The 22,843-nt window shown below is 38.8% G+C and overlaps 1 long non-coding RNA gene across 1 annotated transcript in view; it reads right to left on the bottom strand.

Annotated features, from left to right (window-relative positions):
- The window catches only part of LOC124512501 (uncharacterized), a 100,656-nt gene that overhangs the window by 21,302 nt on the left and 56,511 nt on the right, over nt 1-22,843 (bottom strand). The window contains exons 2-3 of the long non-coding RNA XR_006962121.1: nt 15,714-15,785; nt 3,935-4,073 (exon numbers count right to left, since the gene is read on the bottom strand). This is a non-coding gene — a long non-coding RNA (uncharacterized LOC124512501). The remainder of the gene's footprint in view (nt 1-3,934; nt 4,074-15,713; nt 15,786-22,843) is intronic.

Below are 22,843 nucleotides of genomic sequence, written 5' to 3'. Positions count from 1 at the left end.
TTTAAATTTTTAAAAAAAGGAAAGAGAAAAAATAAAAATAGCTATATTTAATATGCCAAGATCAAAAAAGACTGAGATTTTGGAAGTGAACTGAAACTCTAAAAATGAGCCCCCCAGAGTTTATATCTGAAAATTACAATAACTAAAATTAAAAAGTCAATGGAAGAGATTAATAACAGATTAGACAAAGCTAAAAAGAGACTTAGTGAACTGGAAGATGGAGCAGAAGAAAATATTCAGAATATACAGAGAGAAAAGTTGGAAAATACAGAACAGAGGATAAGAGATATGGAACCTACAGTGAGAAAGTCCAAGATACATGTAATTAGAGCCCTAACAGGAAAGAGAGAGAGAGAATGGGGCAGATGGCATATTTGAGAGACAATGGCTAAGAATTTTTCAAAATTAGTGAAAGACATTGAGCCCATATTCAAGGATCTCTATGAACCCAGACAGGATAAATAAAAGAATTCCACACCTAGATTCATCAGAGTAAAACCAAAGACAAAGAGAAAAATCTTAAAATCATGTGGGAGAAAAAGGAGCCACAAATTTCAAAGCAACAGCAAACTTAGGGCTAACTTCTTCATAGACTTTTGGAAGCCTGAAGAAAATAGATAATTAAAAACGCTGGAAGAAAATAACTGTCAACCTAGATTCTATACCTAATGAAAATATCCTTCAAGAATGAAGCTGAAATAAATATCCATTCAAGCAAAAATCAATAAAATTCGTATTAACAGATTCATAGTAAAAAAATACAAAGGATACTTTTTAGGCAGAAAGAAAATTATCACAGATATTTGCCCAGAGATGCAAGACAAAATAAAGAGCAATGAGAAGGTTAAGTATGTGAATAAACATAAATAAAAATTGATTGTATAAAATAATAATAATTTATGGTGGAGTTTTCAATAAGTATGACATTAAACTAAAACACAACAATACCATATAAGTCAGGAGAAGGAGAAATAGAGTTTAAAGATTCTAAGGCTCTAAGGCTCTTAACGTTGTCTGGTAAGAGGGTAAAAATACCAACTAATATTAGACTTTGATAAGTTACTATTATAATCTTTGCGGTAAAAGAATAATACAAGAATATATAACTAATAGAGGGAGGAAGTTGGAATATTTACATAATAAAATCAACCCAAAAGATGAAAGGAAATGAAAGAAAACAGACCATAGAGCAGGAGGAACAAATAGAAAGCAAATATTGTGATGGTTGGTATCAACCAAAACATATCAATAATTATATTAAATGTAAGTGAATTACCTGTTCCAATTGAAATACAAAAATTGTCAAACCAGATAAGAAAACAAAATTTGATTACATGTTGCTTACAAGAAGCATGTCCTAGGGGCATCTGGGTGGCTCAGTCGGTTGAGCATCCAACTTCGGCTCAGGTCATGATCTCCTGGTCTGTGAGTTCCAGCCCTGCGTCCGGCTCTGTGCTGACAGCTCAGAGCCTGAAGCCTCGAGCCTGCTTCGGATTCTGTGTCTCCCTCTCTCTCTGCCCCTCCCTCACTCATGCTCTGTCTCTCTCTGTGTCAAAAATAAATAAACATTACAAAAAAAGCTAAAAAGAATTCTTAAAAAAAAAAAAAAAAACAAGAAGCGCATCCTAAATACAAGCACACAGAAAAGGTGAGAGTAAGATGAGGGAAAATGGTATACTATGCAAATATATATATTTTTTACATTTATTTATTTTTGATAGACAGAGAGAGACAGAACACACGTGGGGGAGGGGCAGAGAGAGGAGACACAAAATCAGAAACAGGCTCCAGGCTCCAGGCTCCGAGCTGTCAGCACAGAGCCGGATATGGGGCTCGAACTCACAAACCGCGAGATCATGACCTGAGCCGAAGTCAGACGCTTAACCGACTGAGCCACCCAGGTGTCCCTACTATGCAAATATTTTAGAAGAATCATTCTAGCTGTCATGAGGGCAATAAATAAGAACTATGGGCAAAAAAGGCAACTTGGACAGAAGCATGAGATTTATTTCAAGTGGGAAAAACAGAGGTCAAGAGATTGCAATAGCTTAGATGCTCTGTGAGGTGCACTTAAGTGTAATAAAGCACTATAGAAAGACTGCAAATATAAAAAGAAAGAAGGTACTCCTAAGAATGCTAGGTGCAAGAATTAATATCTCCCCTACCATATCTCTCCCCTTATTAACTACGTGCTATTATTAGGGCCAAACTAAGGACAAAAGAGTCCTGGCAAAAGGACAGAGCACTTCCAAGACTCATACAAGTGGTCCCACACGACATAAGAAACCCGAGGTTAAAGGCCATCCCACTTTGCTGGACGATTCAGACCTGCCATAGACCGCACTCATCGTAGGGCTGCTCTTGCCATGCTACTCTAAAAAGTCAAACTTTAACTCAAAGATATTCTTTCGGAAAGACCTGTAATTTTCAGCTTCAGCAATACTGGCTTACAGATCCTTGAAATAACAGGACTATTCTCTAATTTCCTTCGTTCCTAATCCCAGCAACATGCATACTGATACCCATTGTGAATGTTTAACTCTCAGCTGCTAGCACAGAATGGAGAATATATTGTCATTAATAAGATAGTCACCAATTGGTGAAAGAGTGAGGAGAAGAATAAAGAAATTCTTTATAAATTCTATTTATTTTCTGGTCACATTGTTAGGAATGACAGATTGGTTAGGTGATGATATCCTTATTAACTCATTTATCACATAATCTGGAAGGGATTGATATGTAACACATGCATAGATGTTTTAAGCCTTATTTTGTAACTGATGCTGTTTGCTTATCCTCCCATTCTGAATACCAGTATCTTGGTTGCAAAGTTACTTAGAGTCAGTTAGTTTAGATGCCTTTCCACTAAAAAACATATGAAGGAATTCTTGAGTTAGAACTTGAGAAAGATCACTATGAGTTGAGAAGAGAACCCAAACTGGAATGAACTAGGCTCAGCCAACTTATGTATAAATATACGTTACGGAAACTGTAATTAAAATATAGTCTTCGGGTGCCTGGGTGGCTCAGTTGAACGTCCAGCTCTTGATTTCAGCTCACGTCATGATCTCAGTGTTGTGAGACCCACTCCTGTGTCCATCTCTGTGCTGGACACGGAGCCTGCTTAAGATTTTCTCTCTCCCTCTCCCTCTGTCTCTCCCCAGCTTGCACTCCTTTCTCTCTTTCTCTCTCTTTCAAATAAAATAAAATACAATAAAATAAAATACAATAAAATAAAATAAAAAAATGAAATGAAATAAAATGAAATAAATAAAATGAAATAAAATAAAATAAAATGAAATAAAATTAAAAAATAAAATAAAATAAGATAAAATATAGCCTGCAAGTGTTTTGGTGAAATACCCAATATATCTCATTAATTATTTCAATTAGAGAATTCTTGGTTAATAGTTAACAGAAAACCCTGAGTTAAACTTGCTTGGGAGCTCCCCTCTACTTGCTAGATGAGGTGTTGCCCAATTCATGAACCAGTTAATAAAGCCAATCAGATCTTCAATAAATAAATAGGTAAACTGGCTTAAGCATAAGGAAACATTACTTCACATGAATAGAAGTCCAGGAGCACAGGACTCAAGATCGGTTGATTAATAATTCAACAAGGTCATTAAATACTGAAGTTCTTTCCATTCACCCACTCTCCCAATTTCAGAGAATAGATTTGGTTGAGTATATTCCCAATAAAAGAAGAAAGGCCATCTCTTCCTCTCTTTCATCAGAGTGAGAAAACCTATTCCAGAAGCCTCTCAGCAGACCTTTCCTCACTGGGTCACAAGCCCCTTTCCTAACTGGTAAGGCGAATGGAATTACCACAGCCAGCCTCGACTGATCGTCTAGTGTGCGGGAAGGGTGGTGAGAAGTCAACGGTAATGAGCACTCTGCCAGGGCCCTGCTGACAGAGGAGGCTGTTTCTCACCTCATCTGGTCCGTGTCTTCTTCCTCTGCCCCTGAACTCTGTCACTCCTGTTCCTCTGTCCACTCCATACTGGCCCATGCGAGCATTTTCTTTCTGATGTGATGTCTGTAGAGCATTCTCATTCTTTTCATTTCTTTGCCTGCAATTATTAAAAATGCACATTTTACAACCAACCCGGACTTGCCAAACGGAAGGTGGGTGAAACAGAGCAAGGGGATTAAGAGACCACTTATTGTGATGAGCACTGGGTAATTTACAGAATTGTTGAATCATTATATAGTATACCTGAAATTAAGATAACACCGTATGCTAGTTATACTTCAATAAAAAATATACAAATTTTAGATGAGAGGATCTTCATCAGTTTGAGGTCTGTACCTCATTATTTCTGTTCCTATAAGCTGTTAAGATTTGCGCAGAACTATACCTACCGCAAGGAGGGAGAGCTCTTTTGTCTTCTCTTTAAAAACAAGCCTTTACCACCTGCTTTTAACAATAAAATTTGGGGGGCACCTGGGTGGCTCAGTCGACTGAGTGTTCGACTTTGGCTCAGGTCATGATCTCACAGTTCATGAGTTTAAGCCCCACGTTGGGCTCACTGCTGTCAGCAGAGCTCACTTGAGATCTTCAGTCCTGCTCTCTCTCTGCCCCTCCTCCACTCATGCTCTCTCAATAACAAAAAAATTCATGTCGCCTTACTATCGAGGAAACGACAGGTGCTTTCTCAAGGATACTTCATTATCCCCACAAAATATGTTCCCTGTGTTTCTTTTGGTATACTACTTGCAAATATATTCTTTGGCCTAAGTAAATGCAGCTACATCTAACCAGTGGCTGCCTCACTGGAGTTTTGTTAACTGTTTTACATCCATTTATGTGTGGATTTTAAAGACAAAATGGTTATATTTCCAATTGTCTCACTAAATTATAATTATATAAGATTATCAAATTACATGTCTCAAAGGCCGATAGGTCAAATTATAATTATTTTTTAGTTTAATTATGAATACATTTTGCCTAGAAATAAAAAATAATCATTTTATTACTTAATAAAAATGATTTTATTAATTTGTGTAAGCAAATAAGCCGAAACTGGACAGTTTTTTAATATTTTGTATTTTACTTTATATATGATGCTACACCTATTAGAAATTAGTTAATAAGAATTTTTTCTTAGGTAATTGAAATAGAATCTAATGTCTCTCAACCTCCTCAAGGAAACAGATTTCCCCCCCCAAAAGGCTTAACAGTATGAATTTAGGTCTAAAGAAAGGCAGAAAAGCTTCTAAATTCAGAATAAGTCAGGAGAGTTTCTTTTTCATTGCCCTTTTCCACTTCTACTGTCTGTAGTCATTACTCCTTTTTCATTGTCCCCTTCTGGAAAAGCAGAAAAAACCCTGCTTCCCTGTGGGCCCTCAGGGAGACTAGGTTTAATTAAAGTCTGAAAAGCACATTTGAAAGCGAGGACTATTAAACCAGAAATAATTTGTGAAGTGTTTTACCCCAATCTGCATATTACCAGTAGTTGAAAGACAAAAGAAAAATGTAGAATAAGAAAAATAAAGAAATCAGGGAAATATTAAACCTAATGGTCAGTTATCTACTGCAATCAGGTTCCCTGGGCACCACCTGGTAGGAAGGGATGTGAAGCCTCATTGGCCATTAGCTGTTGATCTGGAAAATCCAAATGAAACATTCTTATAGATGCTGTGATGGAAAAAGTACGTGGTCATCACATGTAATTGAGTGAGTCCTGCATAGACAGCAGTAAAATCGTCACGAACAAAAACCTTTTGCACTCACATCACGTGCATGTGCAAGGCAGCATTCCATGCCCCTCAGCCACTTGAGGCAAACTAATGAAGGAGTCATCTCGTGTCACGGGCCATGTTTCTGGAAAGGTCTATTTCTTCTTGTCCTCTTGTATATGAGATGCTATAAGCCATTTCTTTGAAATTTGTGTCTTGTGCTTCTATTTTTGTTTTCTCTTTGATTTTCTAATTGTTTTCCACTCTGCACAGAAGTTGAATTTCAGAATTAATTTATCAAGCATAATATCCATTAGCGGGATTACCACTTGAGAACTGCCCAATTTTTCAGTATATTTATCAATCTGTTAATTGAAGAGTTGGCAACCATTATATTTTTAAGTCATTGTAGTATTGAACTCAAGGAAGATGAAATTTTTGAACCACAGAGGTTGAAATTCAGTGTTACTTTTATGTTTAGTCACTGATAGCCAGTTCACACTAACGGGTCCTGGACACTTGGTTTTGGGGTCCTTTTCTGGATTTCACCTTATTTTAAGAACAGTTCCAACCTATAGTTGGCAACTTTTCACATATCCTTGTTTGCTAACCAGGACTTTGTTACCGTAAGATTTAAACAGGCACGTGTATTCAAATTAATAAAGATGTTGATAAGCAAGAAAATCATTAGAATTAAAGGGCAGTCATGGGTTAATAATCAATTTGGAAGAAATTATCTAAAACAAAGATTGACCTGTGCTCTAATTGTTCCTGAAGTATCCTAAAGTTGAGGTGGAAACTAAAGCAAAAGTTTTAAAAGCTCTTTGCTCTACTAAATGTCTTCCATTTTATCTCACTTTAAAGCCAAGGGAATAAGGGTTTTCAAGACTCAACCTGAGCATTTTAAATTTTCTGTTTTGCATTAAAATGTTCTCGTTTCTCACTTTACTGTTGATACATCTAAAAAACTAATACAGCTCATATGAAACAGCCCTTCATGAATTATTTACCCTATGAGGAAAGATAATATTCCTAGTCTACACAGATGTACATCTTATAGCCACTGATTTAGTTATCATATGCCTTAGGGGCATTCATAAAGTGTCAGCAAATGTCAACAAAATACTGATGGCAAGTGTAATAAATGACAAAATGCTGTTGAATTTGTATAAGATTCTGGATGGACTATCTGATTTCACCTTCAAACGATGGCTAGAAGGAAGATAATATTAACCCTCCTCTTCAAATCTGCAGAAGAAATCTTATAAAATGATTTATAAAGTTTTGAAATCTTGTGAGCATTTTAAGCAATCAAGAGCGATTAACACTATTTATTCCCATGTTACTATTTATTTTCCATATATGCCAGAGACCAAAAGAACCAAGAAAGTACCATAGGGCATAAATGTCACCAGAGATAGGTTAGTGAGTCTCATAAAAACACCATTTTGATTTCCATCCAAGGAACCCTACTAACTATGACTGTGAATTTGAAAATAACTGTGAGGTTGACAGAAGAGTATGAATTGTCCAAGTTAATTAGCTTCATTTTCTCTGGTTTAATCCCTATTTTTTTTTAAGCTAGGACTCGTTTATCTTTATATTGTAATGAAGTCTCTCCAATAAAATAACCGGCTCTAACAAATACCTTATGAAATCAAAGACTTATTTTTAAAAAAACTACCAGCAAATGGTTACTGGATTTTTCCCACTTAAATTGTGCCACAGAAAAGAGAAAAGAGTGTCTCCCTGGTTTACAAAATAAATTACTCCCTATTCCCCAGGAAAAAACAGAGCTGGAAATGTGCAGTGTTAGGAGCAGACAGAATCATTGTGTAACTGAGACACAAAAAATCTGGCTTATGTTTCTACTTCCAGCACTGACATATCTCCCAAGATTGTTACCCTGCCGGTCTCCCTGTCTCAATCAAATGCGGTTCTTTCTACTTGTTCAGATGTAGTGGCATAAGCTTAAGTCCTGGAAGTGCCAAACAGGAACCATGGCAACCTTGAGCAATGACAAGATTAACACGTCTTGAACAAAAATGAAACTCCTCCTTTCGGCTTTTAGCCCCTAGAGGAAATATTTACATCTTGGATTTCAATCCTATGAATGCAAATACCGTCCAGTTATTTACAGGGTGTAACACATTTCATTTCCATTGTTATCGCAACCCAAATAGGTTGGTGAATAAGAAAATAATTTCAGAGAGGCAGGAAAGAGCGTGGTCTTTCAGAAAGGATGAGAACTGCCTGGCCCAGCTTAGAGTTTGTCTAGAAGAGGAATAAGACGTGAGGTCGGAAATGCAGATTAGAGAGATTACAAAGAGCCGTGAATGTCAGCCTGATGATAGCAAAAAATGTCAGCGAAAGTTTATACAACACAGTATGCATCAGGCATAATGCTTAGACCTGACATGGGTTATTTTATTCATTCTTCACAACCAGGGCTGTGAATCAGTCGGTATGCACCGTTACCATGAGAACTATTATTATCCCCTTTCCAGGGAGTTCGGAGAACTTTGAGAACTTGCCCAAGGTTACATAGCTGGGAAGTGGCAAAGCTGGTATTAGAATCCAGGTCATTCTGAATCCATACGGTGAGCTCTTGGACAGCCTAGAGTTTGGTTTTATTCTACATGTTTGCAAGTTCAAAAAAAAAAAAAAAGCCAAAATTATAATATGCAAGAAAGGACCAAACAGTTCTACAAACGTATTATGAAAAATAGCTATCTTCTCTCCATGTCCCTGCCATTATTTTTTTTCCTCCAGGAGACAAGCCCTTTCAACTCCTTGATTGTTTCTCTTTTTAAATTCACCTCTAAATCTTTAAATAACACTGCTGGACCGCTACTGAAATAACTACTGTTTCTTGACTTTTTAATGTTATATATGATCTACTTTTATTATGCACAATAAGGATTTAGCTCTTTTTCTTCACTTCCCTGCCTTTACCACAAACATAACATACAACCGCCACATAAACAAGTGATTTTGTTAAACTGTATTCACTATTTACATTATTTTGACTAGGTAAATACTACTTAACAATTGAACCAAGTGGTACTTACTAACATTATACCTTTTCCTTTCTTCAGTAACCTTTTGTTTTCCTGGGTTAATATATATATTTATCACTATATATATATATTATATATATATATATATATATATATATATATATATCACTACTTAACAATTGAACCAAGTGGTACTTACTAACATTATACCTTTTCCTTTCTTCAGTAACCTTTTGTTTTCCTGGGTTAATATATATATTTATCACTATATATGTATTTATTATTTATTTATTATATATATATTTGTATATAAATTATTTTTCCTGAAAAAATTTTTTAATGTTTATTTATTTTTGAAAGAGAGAGAGAGCAGGGGAGGGGCCGAGAAAAAAAATGTTTTTAAAGACTTTATTTTTTAGAGCACATTTAGGTATATGGTATAATTGAGAGGAAGGTACAGAGATTTGGTATATACCCCCTGCTGCCACACGTGCATAATCTCCCCCACTATCAACATCACTCACTAGAATGGTCTATTTCTTACCAAGGATGAGCCTCCAGTGACACATCATAATCACCCAAAGTCCACAGTTTACCTCGGAGTTCACTCTTGATGTTCTATATTCTATGGGTTTGGGCAAATGTATAATGATATTTATAATATCATACAGAGTATTTTCACTGACTTAAAAATTCTCTGCTCTCTGCTTGTTCAACACTTCCCTTCCCCCCCTATATAATATATTATATATATTATATATAATATATATATAATATATTCTCTTCCCCCATATATTATATATTATATAAGTTATAATATATTTTATATAATATATATAATATAATTATATATTATATATATAATTAATATATATTAATTATATATTAATATATATTATATATTATATATATAATTATATATTATATATATTCACTATTTACATTATTCACTAATATATATCATTATATATTATACATTATTATATAATAATATAGAATTATTATATTATTATAATTATATCATTATTGTGTATTACATATATTATATTATATATAATAATATAATATATATACTATTATATATATTATATAACTTTAATTTTTTGTCTCCAAACAGTCCTCATGAGGTGTAACTCTCTTCTTAAAATGTTCACATTTGCCAGGTGCAGTATCAATTTCACGTTCTTGGAGACGTCTGTCCCACGATCCTCTGACCTCATTCAGTTTGGATGAACTACTCTCTCCATGTAGGGCAGCTGTGTCCCGGGACCTCCCTCCACCATCCTGCTAGGTATTCTCCTGGCCTGTCTTTTTGGTTAGAGTCCTGGATTCCTGAATCTCACATCCTCTCTTTGTTTACTCCTTTTCTTGGAGGAATACATCTTTCACTACTTGCTGAGAAAATGTGGCTGGGAAGTGAGTTGTAGAGAACTTTTATTTACAAAAACATCACTCTTCTACCCTTAAATTTGCTAGGTTTGGTTGGAAATAGAATTCTGAGTAAAAATATCATTTTTCCTCAGAGTTTTGAAGGTATTGTTTTATTGCCCTCTTCTGATGCTGTTGAGAAGCCTAAAGTCAGTCTGATTCTTGATCATTTGTATGTAATCTATCCCTCCCACTCATCCAAAGCTGTACTCTCTTATCTCTGTTTTCTTAAATTTCATGATGAAATGGCTTGGTGTGGATAGATATTTATCTACTGGGCTGGAAACTCGGTAAACCTTTTCAATCTGGAAACTCATAATCTTTAATGCTCAGAAATGTTTTGAATTATTTCTTTGATAATTTCCTCATCCTCAATTTTCTCTGTTTTCTTTCTGGAAACCTTATTTAGATTCGATCCTCCTAAAAGGACCTTTTTTCCCCCCGCCTATTTTCCATCTCCTTGTCATGTCATTTTGTTTTACTTTCTTAGAGATTTCGTCAACTTTATCTTATAACCCTCTTACTGAGTTTTCAATTTATGTTATAATTTTTATAATTTCAAGGAACTCCTTTTTCTTCTCTGAAGCCATTTTTTCCCCTAGTTTTTCTTGTTTCATGGTCGAATTATCTTCTCTTATCTCCCTGAGGATCTTAATGATAGTTTTTTTGTTGTTTTCTTCACCCTGAACCGTTTTTGTTTCCTCTAAAAGACTTTCTTCAGATATCTACTGATTCTTGGTTAACCATTTTTTCGTTAGAATGAAGCATTTAGAAAAACTCTTTATTTTTATTTTATTATTATTTTTCTTAAGGAATCTCCCCACCCAACGTGGGGCTCAAATTCATGAGCCCCAAATCAAGAGTCACACGCTCTACCAACTGAGTCAGCCAGTCACTTCTTAGCATGGAGCATTTAAAAAGCCTACTAGGAGGTCTGTGCCATGAGTGGGCCTTGCTGATCATAGACTTCGGTGTTGGGGCAACCTGTTAGAGCTGTTTCATTGGGAAGTGCAAGGGCAGGGTTAAATTTTATGTGTAACCTTGGCTAGGTTTGGCATGGTCCAGTTGTTCAGTCAATACTACTCTAGACATTGTTGTGAAGTCATTTTATAGATGTGATTATCATCTACAATCAGGTGACTTTACACAAGATTATCCTCAATACTGTGGGTAGTCCTCATTTAATCAGTAGAAGGCCTTAAGGGCAAAAAACTTCCCAGAGGCTTCCCAGAGAAAAGTAATTCTGCCTCAAGACTGTAACAAAGAAATACAGCCTCAGTTTCCAACCTGTTGGCCTGTCCTATAGATTTCAGGGTCAAGACTACAATATCAACTCTTGCCTGAGTGGCCAGCCTACTGGTCTGGCCTGTGGATTTAGGGTTTTCTGGTCCCCTACAGCTCCATGAGCCAATTCCTTAAAATAAATCTTTTAATATAAATATACATATATCCTATTGATTCTGTTTCTATGGAGATTGCTGACTGGCACAGGAAGCCTCTGTTGTCTGTACAGTCAGGCTTTTCCTTTTGGGCTAATCAGATTTCTTTAAAAAGGCTCTTATGGTCTCTTGCCTAAAAAAGACAGCCTGACTGTCAGTGGGATGAAAAGCTGTAGGATTTTTCTCAATCCTCGGATTTCATCATGGTACCCCAAACTTAAACCATGCCTGGTAACTCCTAAATCAGAAACTCTCTGATTCCTCTTCTGTAAACCCCTTTTCTGTAAATTATGACCTTCATATGGACGAAGAGAAGACATTACCACATGAATCTCTGAGCCCATTCATTTCCAGTGTTAACTTAGAAGTTCTTGAATATATATCCCAAATATATTTTATTTGGTTTTTTTAAGTTTGAGAGAAAGGGAGAGGAAGAACAAATGTGTGTGTGTGTGTGTGTGTGTGTGTGTGTGTGTGCAAGTCAGGGAGGGGCAGAGAAAGAAGGAGAGAGAGAATCCCAAGCAGGCTCTGCAAGGTCAGTGCAGAGTCCGCTGCAGGGCTCGATCCCACAAACCATGAGATCATGACCTGAGCCAAAATCAAGAGTCAGACACTTAACTGACTGAGCCACCCAGGTGCCCCTACTTTCTTCTTCATACTTTTACGTATTCTTTAAATTTTTTTAATAGGCAAATATTATATATAATTAGGAAAATAAGCTACTTCAATTGAGAGACAAAAGAAAAAAAGAGTGTCTTAATAGAGAAAGAAGAAGAAAAGTAATACAGGACTTGCTCTAGGCACAATGAGTAGTACTTGAAGCCATCAAGGATACAAAAACAAAATTAAAAAGGGGGTAAAGGTAGGATTGGATTACACTTTATAAGCAATCAAATATAAACAAAGAGAACTGATGGACTGAAAACTTTGGGAGACTGAGTGTCCCATTCAGAGCAGCCACTAAGCTATACTACTTGTTTATGTTAATTAAAAAAAAAAAAAAGACCCGCTTCAACCACTACTTGACCCCTTGGTCTGACACCTTTGTGCAGTGCATGACCTCCACAGTTGTACCAGATAGTCCTGGATCCAGCGAGGAAAACAAGATGTCTGGCAAAAGGATAATAGAGATATGGAGAAATAGCTCAATATGATGATAGTGTTCATAGAGTTAAAATGAAATTCTGAGAGGCCAATATTTAAAATGGCTTAGTCTTGGGGTACCTGGCTGGCAGTCAGTAGAGCATGTGACTCTTGATCTCAGGGTCGTTGAGTTCAAGCCCCAAGTTGGGCGTGGAACCTACTTAAAAAAAACATAATAAAATTGTTTAGTCTTGTGGATGTGAAAAATCCCAAGGATGTTCCACTGATCTTTTCTTGCATCCTGAAAGTTAGAGGCTTAAAACAACAGGCATTTTATTATGCTCATGACTCAGTGAATCAGGAATTTGAGTAGGACATAGTGGAAATGGCTTGTTTCTGTTCCATGAAATCTGGGGTCTCAACTGGATTGGCATGAATGGTTGGAGATGGCTAGGATATCTCTACTGGGGCCATACATCTGGAACTTCCTTTCTTCTCATTGAGGCGTCTGATGGGAACAGAGAGTCCAAGGTGGCTCCTTGACTCAGGTCCAGTGCCTAAGCTGGGATGGCTAGAACAGTTGACAGCTAGCCAGCCTCATTCTCTCTGCATAAGTGGTTCATGCAACTGCAGTTCTTACATGGTAGCCGGTTTCCTCCAGAGAGAGAGTTCCAAAGAGAGGGTATGCCCACCAGCGTAAGCAGAAGCTCTAAGACTCTTATGAATGTCTTGAAAATCACAGTGTGCCCCTTTTTTTTTTGGTAGTTTTTATTATTAAAGTACAGTTAGTTGACATACGGTATTGTATTAGTTTCAGGGGCACAACAGTGATTCGACAGTTCTGTACATTACACGGTGCTCATTATAAGTGTAGTTCTGTCTGTCACCATACAATATTACTACAAAATTATTGGTGGTATCCCCATGATGCACTTTTCATCCCCATGACTTGTCTATTTTATAACTAAAATTTTGTGCCTCTCAGTCCCCTTCACCTGTTTCACTCGTCCCCTGCCCCCTCCCTTCTGGCAGACACCAGTTTGTTCTCGATACCTGCCAGTCTGTTTCTCAGCAGTACATTATAATGACCACCTCAAATGTAGAATTTTATCAGATAAGAGGTTGTCTCATGAAGAAGGATTATATAGTTATCGGCACACCACATCGTGTACCTGAGATATTGTGATTTACAAGAAATGTTGTTGGTCATTGAGATAACCGAAAATTAGTTCTCGTATATATTTGGTCTTTGTTCATGGTTCCTGGCTCACAGCTCCTAACCCCCCTGGAATTTCCTGTGATAAGAGGGTTCAAGGTCTCTTTTGTTATGTTAATGAGTGACTTTGGGGAAGCCTTTAGGTAACCTGTTGAGCCAATCATGTGATTAGAAGGTCAGTCCCATCTCCAGCCATTGCTAGAGATTCAATCAATCAACGGCCAATGATTTGATCAATCGTACCTATGGAATGAGGCCTCCATAAGAACCTAAAGAACGAAATTCCAGAGAGCTTCCAGGTTGGCGAACACACGGAGATTTGGGGAGAATGGCACACATGGCAAATCTTTTAAGCTTAGAATTAATTACTTACAGACGACAAAAGTAAGTAACTAAGATCTGATAAGAGACACGAATCTAGTTCACGCATTTTTTATTTATGTGAGATTATAGTAGTTTTTATATGATTACTTCAGATTCCAACTTGCAACAAACATACACACCGATTCTCCATCAACATTGGTAAACTCCTCCTGAATGATTCTTGCTCTCACCCTGTACATTTGGTACTTGACTATTTATTACTGTCAAATTTATTGAATAGCTGTTTGCATTGACATATAAATATTGTTTATGTCTTTTTTTTTTTTTTCATTTTAAATATAGGAACACCTCCTCTCCCTAAATTTAGACCTTAAGCTTCCTGAGGGCAAGATACATTTCAGATTTTGGTGGAAAAAAAACATGGACTTAGAGTCAGATTATGGAAATTTAGACAATCTTTTTTGAGCCTCAGATGTTTTCATTTGTGAAAAAGGAATTAATAAATACTGATTTCACTGAGTTCTTGCGGGCATCAAATAGTGCGCGTGAAGTTCTTGGTGAATGCTAAAGTACTAAGTCACTGCTAAATACTCTATTTCTTCGGGTCCTTCACAGCAAAACCACAGTAAGAGCTAAGTGAATATTCATTGCATGAGTAAATGAATGGATGTAGAAGTCCGAAAAATAATAGTTTTCAATGATTTTTTTTTTAAACCAGCAACTATCTGAGGTGGCCGGGACAACTCATGTGCATGGTCTTGTGGTCTCTTTACCCATTTCATGGCCTCTATCACTGATCGGCTGCTCTCAAGTCTGGATGATCTTCTAAAGGGTGTGTCTGGTGGCTTGCGCATAAGCAGCAGAAGACCTACTTTCCTTAAAGTGGTTTAAGCAATAACAGGCTTATGACCTCCATAACTAGAACTCTACAGAGGGGCAGCTCCAGGTAAGCTTAGCACAGTGGCACGGTGATGGCCTCAAGGACCCAGGTGCTTTCCTTCTTTCTGTTCAGCAGTTTACCGTTCTCAGTGTGTGGCCAGTGTCTCCTCTCCTGGCCCCAAGGGATTATAGCAGCTCCAGGCATCAGATGTGGGTGTCAAGATGTCCAGCAAAGGGAACAAGTATGTCCTCCCGTGCAACTTTTTAACTAAGAGGAAAAGCTTTCCCAGGATTTCCAAAGCAGACTGACTCTCAGGTACGGACTGGGTCAAGGTGCCCATGCCTAAGTCAGTTATTGGCAAAGAGAAGACTATTGTGATTGCCTTTGATTGATATGTTTCATGCCCCAGAGCTGAGAAGGATGTAAACACCAGAAGGGGTTGGGGGTGAGACTGGCTATTGGGTAGACAATGCACAGTGTCTGGCCACAAAAGCAACACCCATTATTCTTTGCTAGCCATGCTGAACCTTGACTTTATACTGATGGGGCTCTAGAGGGACTTCAGACATGGGGTAGCAGCTCTTACCTTTATCCAGGCCTATAGGTGTAAGAGGCAGAGGAGAAGAGTTTGTACATCTTACCTCTTAGCTTTCATTGTGCTTCCTGGGAGGAAGGAGGCTTTTGGTCCACTTTCTAGCTCTTCTGGGTCTAGGCTAAGAAAAGATGAAATAGAGGAAATTGGGAATTACTGGAGAACAAAGGCACATTATCATCATCATCATCACCTCCTTTATTGTCATCTTCATTGTTGCTATCATCATCAGGGGCCTTTAAGAGATTCCCACTTGTGGTGTCACTATTCCAAGCTGGACAGAAACACCTGGGTCAACACGACCTCAAGCCGTCTGGGCTCTGGGCCTCAACCTTTGTTCTAAAGGTGCACATTTAACAAAAGACATTTGCATGAGGGACCCGCTCCCATGGCACTCAAGATGTGTTAGGAGTCTAGGCACACCTGTAGGGCAGGCTGTGAGTTTTACTCAGTCCCACCCATATCCCCCTCCATGAGTTGCCATCCTTCCCTTTCTCTTGCACAGATGATGACGCATCAGTGGCTCATGATACCAGAGCTGAAAGCTACTGCTTTGGGATTTACAAACCAAAAGAATTAATAATGCAGATAAATATTCTGGCAACATGCTGAGAGCAAGATTTTTTTTTTTTAAGTGAATAAAACCATTGAACAGTTCTGTTATGTACTGGCCATAAGCAGGTGCCTCTGGGGAAGAAGGAATGGGGACCTGTAGGGTGCCTCTTGGAGTAAGAAAAATGTCACCTCTCCTCAAATAATTCCAGAAATGCCTACTTGTTAATACGTACTTCGTGTTCTTAGTCTGATTGATCATCTTTGGCATCAGTGACTAAGTCACTCCAGAAAATGTTGGGTATGTGTTTATATTAAAATAAACAAAATTCATTTCCCTATCACCATTGTACCTTACTTTCCTTAGTTTTTATTTAATTACCAGTTAGTGGGGGAGGGGGAATCTACCTTACTGAAGAAAAGATCTGTCATATTTTCCCTGTTAAAATCTCAGATTTATCCATTTAAAAATTATTTGCATAAGTGAAGAATAACATTCACGGGTTTGGTGCAATGCCCTTTGTACTGTGTGCAACTAATAAATCCTTTAAAAGTTATAAATAACAAAATTAAAGCAAATTTCTCATTGGAAGTCAGTCTGTGTTGGTACAATAACTATATTTGATATAACTGTGTATTACATGAATGTTTTCTTTTTTTTCATTTTTTTAAATGTTTATTCATTTTTGAGAGAGAGAGAGAGCCAGAGAGAGCACGAGTGCGGAGGGGCAGAGACAGAGAGGGAGACACAGAAACCAAACAGGCTCCAGGCTTTGAGCTGTCAGCACAGAGCCTAAAGCGGGGATTGAACCCACAAACCGTGAGATTATGACCTGAGCTGAAGTCGGACGCTTAACTGACTGAGCCACCCAGGTGCCCCACATGAATGTTTTCTAATGTGTCTTTACTCCCAGCTACACATATTGTACCACAAACAGAATGGGGAATATGAGTTTCTTAAAAATTGGAATTAAAATAGAAAATCTATGTAATATGAAGTAAAAGCTTGGTAAATAAAATTATTTTTATTCAGCTTCATTTTTTTCCCATGCTGTAAGTCAAAACGGAGGCCCACTTGTGGTGTTAACCCTTCATCTGTGTTTATGGTACAAGAGTGGAGACTAGAAATTTCTTCTCTTGAGATAGGCAGAGCATTCTCCTCATGGCCACCTTTGCCACCATAACTTCTGTGGTCCATCCTACTCCTCAGTGTCCAGAGAGAGCCATTGACCTTAACGGTGATGGTGCCACTTGCTTGGTAATGTCCCTGAACTCTGAAAGAGTGACCTATCCTGTAACACCACCAACACGTGGGTAGCACAATGTGTCTTACAATGAAGGGATCCAATATGTACCTCAGTGGCATAAAGATTATTTCAAGCTAAAAACACCTGAACAAACCGCTGCTTCAGAAATAAACCTTATCTAAACTTTCGGGGACATAAGCAGAGCCTCCCAAAGAATACAGCTCGTAAGTTCCCTCTCCAGGAGATTTACAGCCAGAAATCAGTCTAATATTATCACCTAGATGAGTAATTGCATTACAAACTTTATCTGAAACTGTCATACCTTCTGTCTGTTTCCCCTAGAAGCCCCTTTTCTCTCTTCCTTTCTCCCTATTTCATATATAAACCCCTATCTCTTGCTCCTCTGGGAGCCATTTCATCTACAGCCTCCTGTGAACATAAGTAAGTGTTGTCTTTTCTCCTGATAATCTGAACTCAAGTTAGAAGAAAAGTTTTTCCTCCCAGCCACATGACCTCACCTAACCCTTACAACAACCCTATTGTATTTCCACTTGCCAGGTGAGAAAACTGAGCCCTGGAGAGGTTCAGAAACTTTCCCAAGGTCACATAGCACTTAAATGGCAGAGATGGGGTTTAAATGCTTATTACTTGAAAAAGGAAAAACACTGCCAATTTTTCTGGTATGCTAAGTACCCAATGGTGGTGTCCTGGAACAGCCAGGTGACAGGGTCTGTTTCCCTCTTTTCCTTGGATGTTTGGAGCCATGAGGGCAGAGATGCGGCTCCCTGGTGGAGGCAGCCGGCTAGGCCCAGACAATTCAGTGAAAGGTTTCAGAAGGAGCTCATCTGAAGTATAAGAGCTGAGTGAACGTTGTGTTGTGTTAGTACCTGTGGTCAGACTACAAGGTGAGAAGGAAGAGAGAAGAAATTGCCACATATAAGGATGGGCGTGAGCCAGCCTAGAGGCCAGGAGATCCCCCCAAGGTCAGGCAGTTCTCAACTGTATTCTCCCCATGGCACCCAACGCAGATGAGGTGCTCAGACACAAAACCCCGAGAAGAGGAGCTGTAAAGTGATTTCCTATTCTCCTGGGCCCATTAGTAATCCCTCCTCCAGGGAAGCTCATTGGAATGGACAGGAGTGAGAAAGACGTTATTTTAAGAATAACCATTATCATGCTCACATTTATTTCACAATAATAACGGATGCTACTAATAAAACTAGAACTTTACTTGTAGTACTTGGGGTGACACGTATTCTGCAACAGATCCTGATATCCCAAGATGTCTCAGCTAACTGGATTCTAGAAAAAACAGTAGTTTGGCCCACCAGGAAAGTGCCTAATTGTACGGGGATTAATCCAGTACTCTAAAAAAGAATAAATAGCCACAAAGTATGGCAGGCACAGCCCCTCTCCTCTCATTACCTGTGTTTCTCAGGTCTGAACTTTCTGGGCATCTTCTACTAGCTCTTGTTGCTTCCCACCTTGGCATGCAAAGACAAACACCAGCACGGAGATGCACTGTGCATAGAGCTATCACCTGCTTTGCTAGTCTTGAATATGGAGGAAAAATTACACCCCACAATATGAAGTTATCACGCTACCCATGTATGCCTGTGAAACAAAGATCAGGTTTCAAAAACAAGGAGGGAAACTTGGGAAAGTCTTAAATTGAGCAACGGCTTCCATGGCCCTTGGGGCTGCCTCTGCAGAGGCAGTTAATCATCTGCCTGAACAATCAAATCGATATTCGCGACCTTTCCTTCAGCTGTCTTTCTCCTGCTGTTTCTCCTGTCCTCCCACAGTCAAAAGGAAGATAATGGGATCATTTCCTTTAGAAAATAAACATGAATATGAACCAAGCTCATAAGCGCTTTGTTATTAAAATGAAATCCTCTAGGGAAATTCTGTTTAGGTATCAAAATCATAAGGCTGATATTTGGCATTATTTATACTTTATAGCATCTTCACATGTATCTATTGATCTGCTCTATCAGAGCTTCTATTACATTGTCTCAAGCAAATGAGGAATAAATTTCTTCTGGAAGAAGCAAAGTGTTCATAGTGTTCGTTTCTGTATCCTGGAAGGGCTGAGACTGGAACTGTAAGCTAGCTGATTAAATTTTCACAAGTCAGTTCACAGAGCAAAATATCTAGTATCCTCCAGAGTATGTTAGAGTAATATCTCTATTGGCATGTCCTGAAATTAAACTCAAAATACTCAAAACTTGGGTGATTTTCTCAAGTTCTTTGATATCCTTGAAAACTGAAATAGATTCTGTTAGGTAGTTGTTTCTCAGACCCATCAAGAATTCATTGTACCTGCAAAGAGGCCCACACTGTTGGCCTTCTCGAGTTTCTCTTCGAAGAAACAATAAACAATCCCTCCCTGAAGTGAGGTAAGAATGAGTTTGCCTCTCAAGTTCAAAGGAGATGGGAAGTGTGAGGTGAGGTCAGGGAGCACTATGGCAGTCGGTGGCTGAACTTGAATCCCATCCAACAGATATGTGTCAATGATGACTGCACTTAAAAGACAGAAATCCCAAGCCTAAAGGTCCTCAGATTTCAGGGAAATTGAAGCGCCTTCCTTATTTGCCTTTAGCAATTTGCTGTTGTAACAGCAGCATGAAACTTTCCTATGACTAAACCTTTCTTGGCCCTGAACAATCATGGCTGAGTGAACAATCTTCCGTTGAAACAGGGGCTGGTCATCTACTTTGTGATTTTCCAGGTACTTTCCTCTAGGAAACCTTCCTTGAACTTCCAGCAGGCACTGAATTCCCTAGCACTTGGGGCTCACCTCTAAGCACCCACTACATCACCCTGGGTGCATGGGGTGTGTAGGGGAAAGATCACTCTGTTGGCAGTGCAGTGGGAGGGGGCCCAATGAGGGGACCAGATGGAAAGCTCTTCCAACAGAGTGAGGCGACGAGGCTCCAAACGAACAGAGGCAGCAGCAGTATGTATGGAGAAGAGATGACCAGCCAATTTAATAGAAATGTAGGACATAAAATCCACAGAACTTAGTTACTGATTGTATATGCAGACATAAGGGGAAAGGGGGCTTCAGATGACAAGCGGGTGGCCATCCTATACACTGAAGTAGGGAATACAGAGAATATGGAATTTTCAGGGGTGAGGCTCTGAAATGGGTTGAAGGCTGGACATGCTGAGCCTGAGGTTTCACGGGACTAGGATAGACATGGGAAGCGAGCAGTTGTATCAGACTGAAATTCAAAGACAGGTTAGGACTGACTATGGATGGGAGCTTTGTGGTGAGGACAGAGGTGTACCGCTCCCGTCCCACCCCCCCTCCCACCCCACCCCCCACCCCAGAGAACCTGCTGTAAGGAATGTAGTTGGCAGACAGCCTTCTCTGCTCCTTCACTGCCGCCCACCGTGGTGCTCCAGGATCCCCACCTCCCTGGGCCGTTCCCCTGGGGTGACGGAGCATGGATCACCCTGGGGGATTTCCCCAACACAGACTTTCTCAGGGCCACACTGCAATCCGAGGTTCTCCCCACCTGATCCTTTGTCCTGGCTCAAGTTCACAAAGGCGCGATCGGCATGAGGGTCCGAAGGCTCTCCCTCTCTCCTTTATCCCTTACAGGCATTTCTCAAAGACTTTTTCTCAAAAAAAAAAAAAAAGTCTCTTGCACACATTCCAGTTTGGTGTCTGATTCCTGGTCTGAACTGACCCAGGAGTCATCAATATGTAGGTAGGCAATCATTAAAATCTGGTAGTAAATTAGATAGATCTAGGAGAACACAAAGGTGAGATAAAGATCATTGAAGTGTTAAAATTAATAGAAAGGGTTGAGGGGAAAGCTAACATTTAGGTGCTAATAAGAAAGACTTCTGGGGGCGCCTGGGTGGCTCAGTCAGTTAAGTGTCTGACTTCATCTCAGGTTATGATCTCAAGGTTGTGGGTTCAAGCCTCTGCTGTCAGCACAGAGCCGGCTTTGGATCCTCTGTCTCCCTCTCTCTCTGCCCCTCCTCTGCTCACTCTCTCTCTCTCTCTCTCAAAAATAAATACACATTAAAAAATTTCCAAAAAAAGGGGCTCTGGGGCTTGGCTGACTGGGTTTGAATCAGGCCTCAGTTCTTTTTTTTTTTGTTTTTAATCCAAGTTAGTTAACATATAGTATAATAATGATTTCAGGAATAGAATTTAGTGATTCATCACTTACATATAACACCCAGTGCTCATCCCAACAAGTTCCCTCCTTAATCCCCATCATCCATTTAACCCATCCCCCACCCAACACCCCCCCCCCAGCAACCCTCAGTTTGTTTTCTGTATTTAAGACTCTCTTATGGTTTGTCTCCCTCTCTGTTTTGTTCTTTTTTAATGTTTATTTTATTTTTGACAGAGAGAGACAGAGCATGAGCAGGGGAGGGGCAGAGAGAGAGGGGGACACAGAATCTGAAGCAGGCTCCAGGCTCTGAGCTGTCAGCACAGAGCCCGACGCGGGGCTCGAACTCACAGACCGCAAGATGGTGACCTGAGCCGAAGTCGGACACTCAACCGACTGAGCCACCCAGGCTCCCCTCTCCCTCTCTGTTTTTATCTTATTTTTGCTTCCCTTCCTCATACATTCATCTGTTTTGTTTCTTAAATTCCACATATGAGTCAAATCATAGGATATTTATCTTTCTCTGACTGACTTGTTTCACTTAGCATAATATACTCTAGTTCCATCCATGTTATTGGAAATGGCAAGATTTCATTCTTTTTGATCACTAATATTCTATTGTGTATATACACAATAGAATATTGTGTATATATATATATATACACATCTTGTGAATATATATATTGTGTATATATATATATATATATATCACATCTTCTGTATCCACTCATCTGTCAATGGACATTTGGGCTCTTTCCATACTTTGGCTATTGTTGATAGTGCTGCAATTTCTGGGTTGTAGGGTGGTTCTATTTCTAATTTTTTGAGGAACCTCCATGCTATTTTCCAGAGTGGCTGCACCAGTTTGCATTCCCACCAGCAGTGCAGAAGGGTTCCTCTTTCTCCACATCCTCGCCAACATCTGTTGTTGCCTGAGTTGTTAATGTGAGCCATTCTGACAGGTGTAAGGTGGTATCTCATTGTGGTTTCGATTTGTATTTCCCTGATGATGAGTGATGTTGAGCACCTTTTCATGTGTCTGTTAGTCATTTGAATGTCTTCTTTGGAAAAGTGTCTATTCATGTCTTTTGCCCATTTCTTCCCTGGATTATTTGCTTTTTGGGTATTGAGTTTGGTAAGTTCTTTATAGATTTTGGATACTAACCCTTTATCTGATGTGTCATTTGCAAGTATCCTCTCATATTCCGTTGGTTACCTTTTAATTTTGCTGATTATTTCCTTCA

Source organism: Lynx rufus, unplaced genomic scaffold, assembly GCF_022079265.1.
Source record: "Lynx rufus isolate CCGP_SWC_20201006 ecotype Redwood Valley unplaced genomic scaffold, mLynRuf1.p SCAF_1, whole genome shotgun sequence".
NCBI lineage: Eukaryota > Metazoa > Chordata > Mammalia > Carnivora > Felidae > Lynx > Lynx rufus.
The sequence above is the reverse complement of the archived record's forward strand: the minus strand, read 5'-3'. Positions and strand labels throughout refer to the sequence as shown.